At 37.9% G+C, this 5,508-nt stretch overlaps 2 long non-coding RNA genes across 3 annotated transcripts; both read left to right on the forward strand.

The window, feature by feature from the left end:
- Positions 1-2,847: 2,847 nt before the first annotated feature.
- LOC130097661 (uncharacterized) lies at positions 2,848-3,325 on the forward strand. The gene is made up of 3 exons (XR_008808326.1): positions 2,848-2,927; positions 3,051-3,165; positions 3,263-3,325. It is a non-coding gene; the product is annotated as an uncharacterized LOC130097661 (long non-coding RNA).
- A 608-nt stretch (positions 3,326-3,933) lies between these two features.
- On the forward strand, positions 3,934-5,283 carry LOC130097737 (uncharacterized). 2 transcript variants are annotated; one of them, XR_008808338.1, is made up of 6 exons: positions 3,934-3,955; positions 4,047-4,082; positions 4,172-4,222; positions 4,301-4,363; positions 4,432-4,640; positions 5,063-5,283. It is a non-coding gene; the product is annotated as an uncharacterized LOC130097737 (long non-coding RNA). The 2 variants fall into 2 exon arrangements; XR_008808339.1 differs by having other exon boundaries at positions 4,304-4,363.
- The last annotated feature ends 225 nt before the right edge of the window (positions 5,284-5,508 follow it).

Here is a 5,508-nt window from a genome sequence, read left to right on the forward strand (position 1 = left end):
GACAGTGTGGCCCACACTGCAAATCCTGATGAATAAAAAAAAATCCGGTAACACTTTATTTCGATAGTCTACTTTAGTCATTCTGCTAACTATAAGTAACTTTGTAGCAAGCAACATGTCAACTAACTGTCATTAGAGTATTAATTGACTGTCTGCTCAATATTTTAACAGTAACAGTCTACTGACAGTCTACTACACTCTACTAATACCTAATACATTCTAATGAGAGTTAGTTGACGTAGTTGAAAAGTTACTTAGAATTAGTAGAATGTTAAAAGTGGACTAGCAAAAATAAAGTGTGACCATTAATCCTAATAAATACTTGTTCTGTTACAGTTTTATTTGCATAACTTATTTCAGAAATGACACATAACGAAACTATGTGGACCCCTTTTCAATACTTTTGGATATGTCTCCTTGATTTCATGAAAGCAAATATTCTGAATTTAGAATGAACTCAAAATCCAGAAGGCAAAGGTACACAAGGCAATGGAAATGTGCCCGGAAGTCACTAACTGAAAGGATTATTGGAGAACAATCAGTAACATCTCAACATGGTGAAGATCAGGTCAATGTGGATGAAAGAAATGACAAGGACATCTGGGGTGCTTTTAAATGTGCAGAGACAGGAGTCAGTGAAGAAATCTGCAGTTTAGGACATGAGAATGATGATAATGGGGCCAGTGAAGAAAACTGCAGTTCAGAACATGAGAATGAGGATCATGTCTTCAGTGAGGACAACTGCACTTCAGGGCCTGAGGATGTGAATCAAATGCAGCCAGCCTCACTTACAACATTTTTGCAGGGTTGGGCTACAAAACACCTTATTAAACACAATGCCATTGATGACCTTCTGAAGGGACTTAGAAAAAATGGACATCCAGAGCTGCCTTTAACAGGAAGAACCTTGCTGCAAACTCCGAGACACATTAAAACAGTGATGAAGTCAGGGATGGAGTGTGTTCATTTCAACTTGAGAGAGTCTTAGCGAGCAGTTGCAGCACTACCCAAGAGATGTAACTGACGGAATAACAACACTAGAGTTATCATTCAATATAGATGGACTGCCCATTTTCAAAAGCAACAAAGCAAATCTATGGCCCATCCTCTGTGCCATTCACCTGACACCTATCAGAGTCTTTCCGGTGACACTGACACTTGGTCCTTCCAAACCAAAAGATTTGGATTTTGTTGAGGAAGCCATTAAAGACATTCAGGATCTCCTGGACAATGGTTTCGAAGGAATACAAATTCAAATTAGATGTGTTGTGTGTGATGCACCTGCGAGAGCAATGGTCAAAAAGATAAGAACAGTACTCAGGATATTACGGGTGCGATAAGTGCACTCAGAAGGGCCTGTGGGTTTCTGGGAGAGTAACATATCCAAAGGCAGACAACCTCACGCTACGCACAAATGAGACATACCGTGCTGAAATGGCAAAACGGCAGAAAGATGATGCCATTTCAGTGTCCCCATTTTTGAGGCTCCCTTTGGACATGATCAACCAATTTCCAATAGATTATATGCACCAAGCCTGCCTGGGGGTCACAAAAAAAATGATCACAGAGTGGATGAGAGGAAACCGGAATGTGCGAATGTCAGCTGGACAAATCAATGAAGTGACCCAACGGCTGCTGGCACTCAGAAAAGACATTCCCAGCTGTTTTGCTAGAAAACCAAGGGGTCTGGATGACATAGATAGGTGGAAGGCAACAGAACTGCGGCAGTTTGCCGTGTACACTGGCAAGATTGTACTATAAGGAATTCTGGCCGACCAGTTGTACGATCATTTTATGACATTCAGTGTTGCCTTGGGTCTTCTTCTTTCACCAAATTCGGCAGTGGACCACAATGGCTACAGCAGTCAGCTGATGAAATACTTTGTAGAAAAAACTAAAGAACTGTATGGTGATCATTTCATGGTATACAACATACATTCCATGATACATCTATCAGCAGAGGCCATCAATTTTGGTTGTCTTGACGCTTGCAGCGCTTTTCCATTTGAAAACTTTCTGGGAAAGCTTAAACGACTCGTAAGGTCAGGAAAGAAGCCGCTTGTTCAAGTGGCCAAACGTCTGATGGAGAGGTCAAATTTTCCACAGACTCAATCAGTGGTCACCACAAAGTTCAAAACGACACGACCAAACAATGCTTTCATTCTCGGGGAGGGGAAATGTTGCATGGCCATTGAAGAGAGGGAAGAGATGCATGAGTCAGGCTCTCGAATGTTATTGTGCAAGGTTTTTGAGAAATCTCAACCACTTTTCAAAGACCCATGTGACTCACGGATGATTGGTTGTTTCAAAGTGCAGTCAAGACAATCCAAAATGACACTAATCCCAGAACAGCAGCTAACAAAAACTGCCGTAATGATTGAAGAAAACCAGGAAATATTTTTTTTGGCCATACTGCATACACTTTAACTCTCTTCCCCATCCCACCCCACCCCACCCCACAACACCCCACAACCGACGGACTACGTTTTCCTCTTGTAATGTCCGGACACTGGGCTGGGAGAGGAGGAAGATGAGGGTCTGCCTTTTGAACTGTTTACTGTCGTTCTTCCTTGGACTGAGGATGGTCTTGCTTTCGTTTCAGGGTGAATATAACAATTTGACTTTGTGACTTTTCTTTTACCCAGCATGTTATTGCAAAAATGATTTGTGATCAAACACTAATTTGCGGGCCCCCTGCAGTACCGCTGACCCCCGGTAGAAGACCCTTGCTGTAGAGTGAACTCGTATAGACAAAGAGCACTGTTAATTCAGGACCAGAGATTGTGTTGTGCATATTGACAGGCGTTTGTAATATAAAAGCATTGTGTTTTATCTCTCAACAGATGGAGACTTTTGCAGTGGTCGAGTTTGCAGATGATAATTCTGTAGAAATTATCCCAACCACTTGGTTGGAGGAAACGATCAAAGTATGCTTTTATTCACTAAACTTTAAAATAACATTACACTTACACTCATGCTTACAATGTGAAAATCCACTGTGAATGCTAATTGTATTTATTTATTTTCATTCATTCATTCATTTTAAATAGGGAATATTCTGTTACTGGACCTACATGAACTCAAGGCAGTTGGTAAAAAACAATGCGATCCCTGACAAGCAAAAGTGGAGGCGGTTCTTGCTGAAAAAAATTTGGTTAAGAACAGGTATAGTGATACTATTTCAAGATTTAAGTATGCTGCCTGACTCATGAAGGTGATGTTAAAACCTTTTCTATAATATTATTTGACATATATTTTACAGACTCTTATGCCAAAGCCTCCCAGAAATGCCAGCTTGTTACCGAAACGTCACATATTGAAACAGAGGACACAAGTAAAAAGAGGCCACATAAAATGCCAAAGAGATTTCAGTCTGAAACAGAAATTTCTTCAGATGGTAGGTGTTCAAATTGTGTTAGTATTATCTTAGCTCAGCTGGTCTTCTTGCAGATTCAACCTTTTTTTTTCTTTACTTTTTTCATCCGATTTAATGATTTGCTGAATCAGAAATCTGTAGTTGCTCTGAATATATTGGTTGAACTTGAGATTTCAGATTGGCTAAACAAAGGTATTGTAATTGACTTTTTGTTGTTGTTGTGGTTTTTTAATAAAATGTATAGTAAGTTTTCTCAGCCATGGTCGCTACCACAGTTGGTTTTCTTTTGTTTTTAGATTTTGCAACTATATTTTATCTTTTATGATTGAACTATGGCATTAAAGGCATTTGTGAACTTTGCCTTTATTAAAACATGCAAAAATTCATTACTTTCAGATGATTGCAGAGTTAAAAAGAAGAAAAAGGTGTCGAAACCTGTTGCACCTAAATGTAAGTTGTTACATAATTTCACAGTACATTACATTTTATTTGCACAATTCAAAGCAACCTAGACGTCTTTTTGTATTTCTGTTGTATTGTCAGATAAGCAACTGTCCAAAACATATCCTCAAGACAAGGGTAAGTAGAATGATTTATAAATATAAAAAAAATGTGTTTCAAGATTTAATCCATAATGGACTTAAAGTAATATATTTCTTTCTCTTCTCAGGCAATCAAGAAAAGCCAAGATCTCCTGACTTATTTTGTAAGAAGTTTTAAATGTTATTAAACATTTTAATGTCCATGTATACCTATTGTACATCTATATTTTATTAAAAATTAATTTATTTACAGCAGAGGCATCATTGCCGTGCTCACTGCAAACTGTGTCACCACCCCATCAAGGTGTGTAACAATATCATTGATATTCATAAATGTGTATGTAATATCAATTTTGAAACATAGGTATTTTTTATGCCACAGCAGATCAGATATCAGATCTCCTCTTAAGAGAACCACAGGCCTCATCCGAAGAAGCAACAAAAAGTAAGCTTACAGCTGTCTGTCACAAACATCCACACTGATTCCATAATGTTTATTTATTTTTGTCTTAGACTACCGCACAAAAGTCTTGCAGAAGTTACAAGAGCTCTGCGAGAACCAGCAAGACATCCTCACACTGCAGAGAAGACTGTTGGCTGCTATGACTGTGCCAGGGGTAGAGACAGAGGAGGACATTCTAGAAAATGGGCCCTGTCAAACTGTAGAAGAGCTTAAACAGTTTGACACCTCATTAGAAAATAAAGAGACTAGGACAAAGATGGTAATAAATACAGCAATTTACAGCTGTCAATGACAATAAAATGCATAGTTGCATAATTTTCTGCTGTTACAATGAGTTTACTCATTTGTGGGTGAACTGTTATTTACTCTCACTGATGTTTCTTTAAACCTGCATTTTATTTATTTGTTTTTTAACATGACCAAACAGTTGCTGTTCCCTGTTAACTTCCACAGTATAGAAACATATATACAATGGAAGTCAATGGGGAAAATAAACTGTTTGGTTACCAGCACTCTTTAAAATATCTTCCTCCATGTAAAAAAAAAAAAAAAAAAACTCCATACAGGTTTAAAAAAAAATAAGGGTGTGTAAATACCAGCAATGCTCATTTGTGGGGGAACTATCCCTTTAGGTTAATTTCTATGGTTTTATGGTACATAACTGTCATGTTTGTTTTTTAGGTTAACTACCTACGCTCCATCGGGGGTACCAATCCAGGGGCGGCTGTACGTAAAATGCTACGTAAAGTAGCCACCAATGAAGTCCTAAGTGCTTACAGCATGAGAGGGAAGAAAACAAAAATGGCATTCCAGGAGCTTAGGATTTGCTCTCTTATCATAGGAAAGTTTAATTCCATAATCCTTTTAAAAATATATATTGATTGTCAATTTAAGTAGTTACAATTTGGAGATGATTTGTTGTTTGATATAAAATTTTATCTAAAATTTTATCTAATTTCTAGGAGCAACACAGAGGAACTTCAAATCAATGAAGTCAATAGAAGTGGAAGATCTAATCTCACTGGCCCTGAAATTCGCTCCACACAGGAATTTAAAATGGTAAACGCATGTATTTGTTGAATAAACAAACACTCAACATGAAACAAGACATACATACACACTCGAGA

This window comes from Rhinichthys klamathensis, unplaced genomic scaffold (assembly GCF_029890125.1).
Source record: "Rhinichthys klamathensis goyatoka isolate OS25496 unplaced genomic scaffold, OSU_Roscu_1.1 h1tg000223l_1, whole genome shotgun sequence".
In the NCBI taxonomy this organism is placed as follows: domain Eukaryota; kingdom Metazoa; phylum Chordata; class Actinopteri; order Cypriniformes; family Leuciscidae; genus Rhinichthys; species Rhinichthys klamathensis.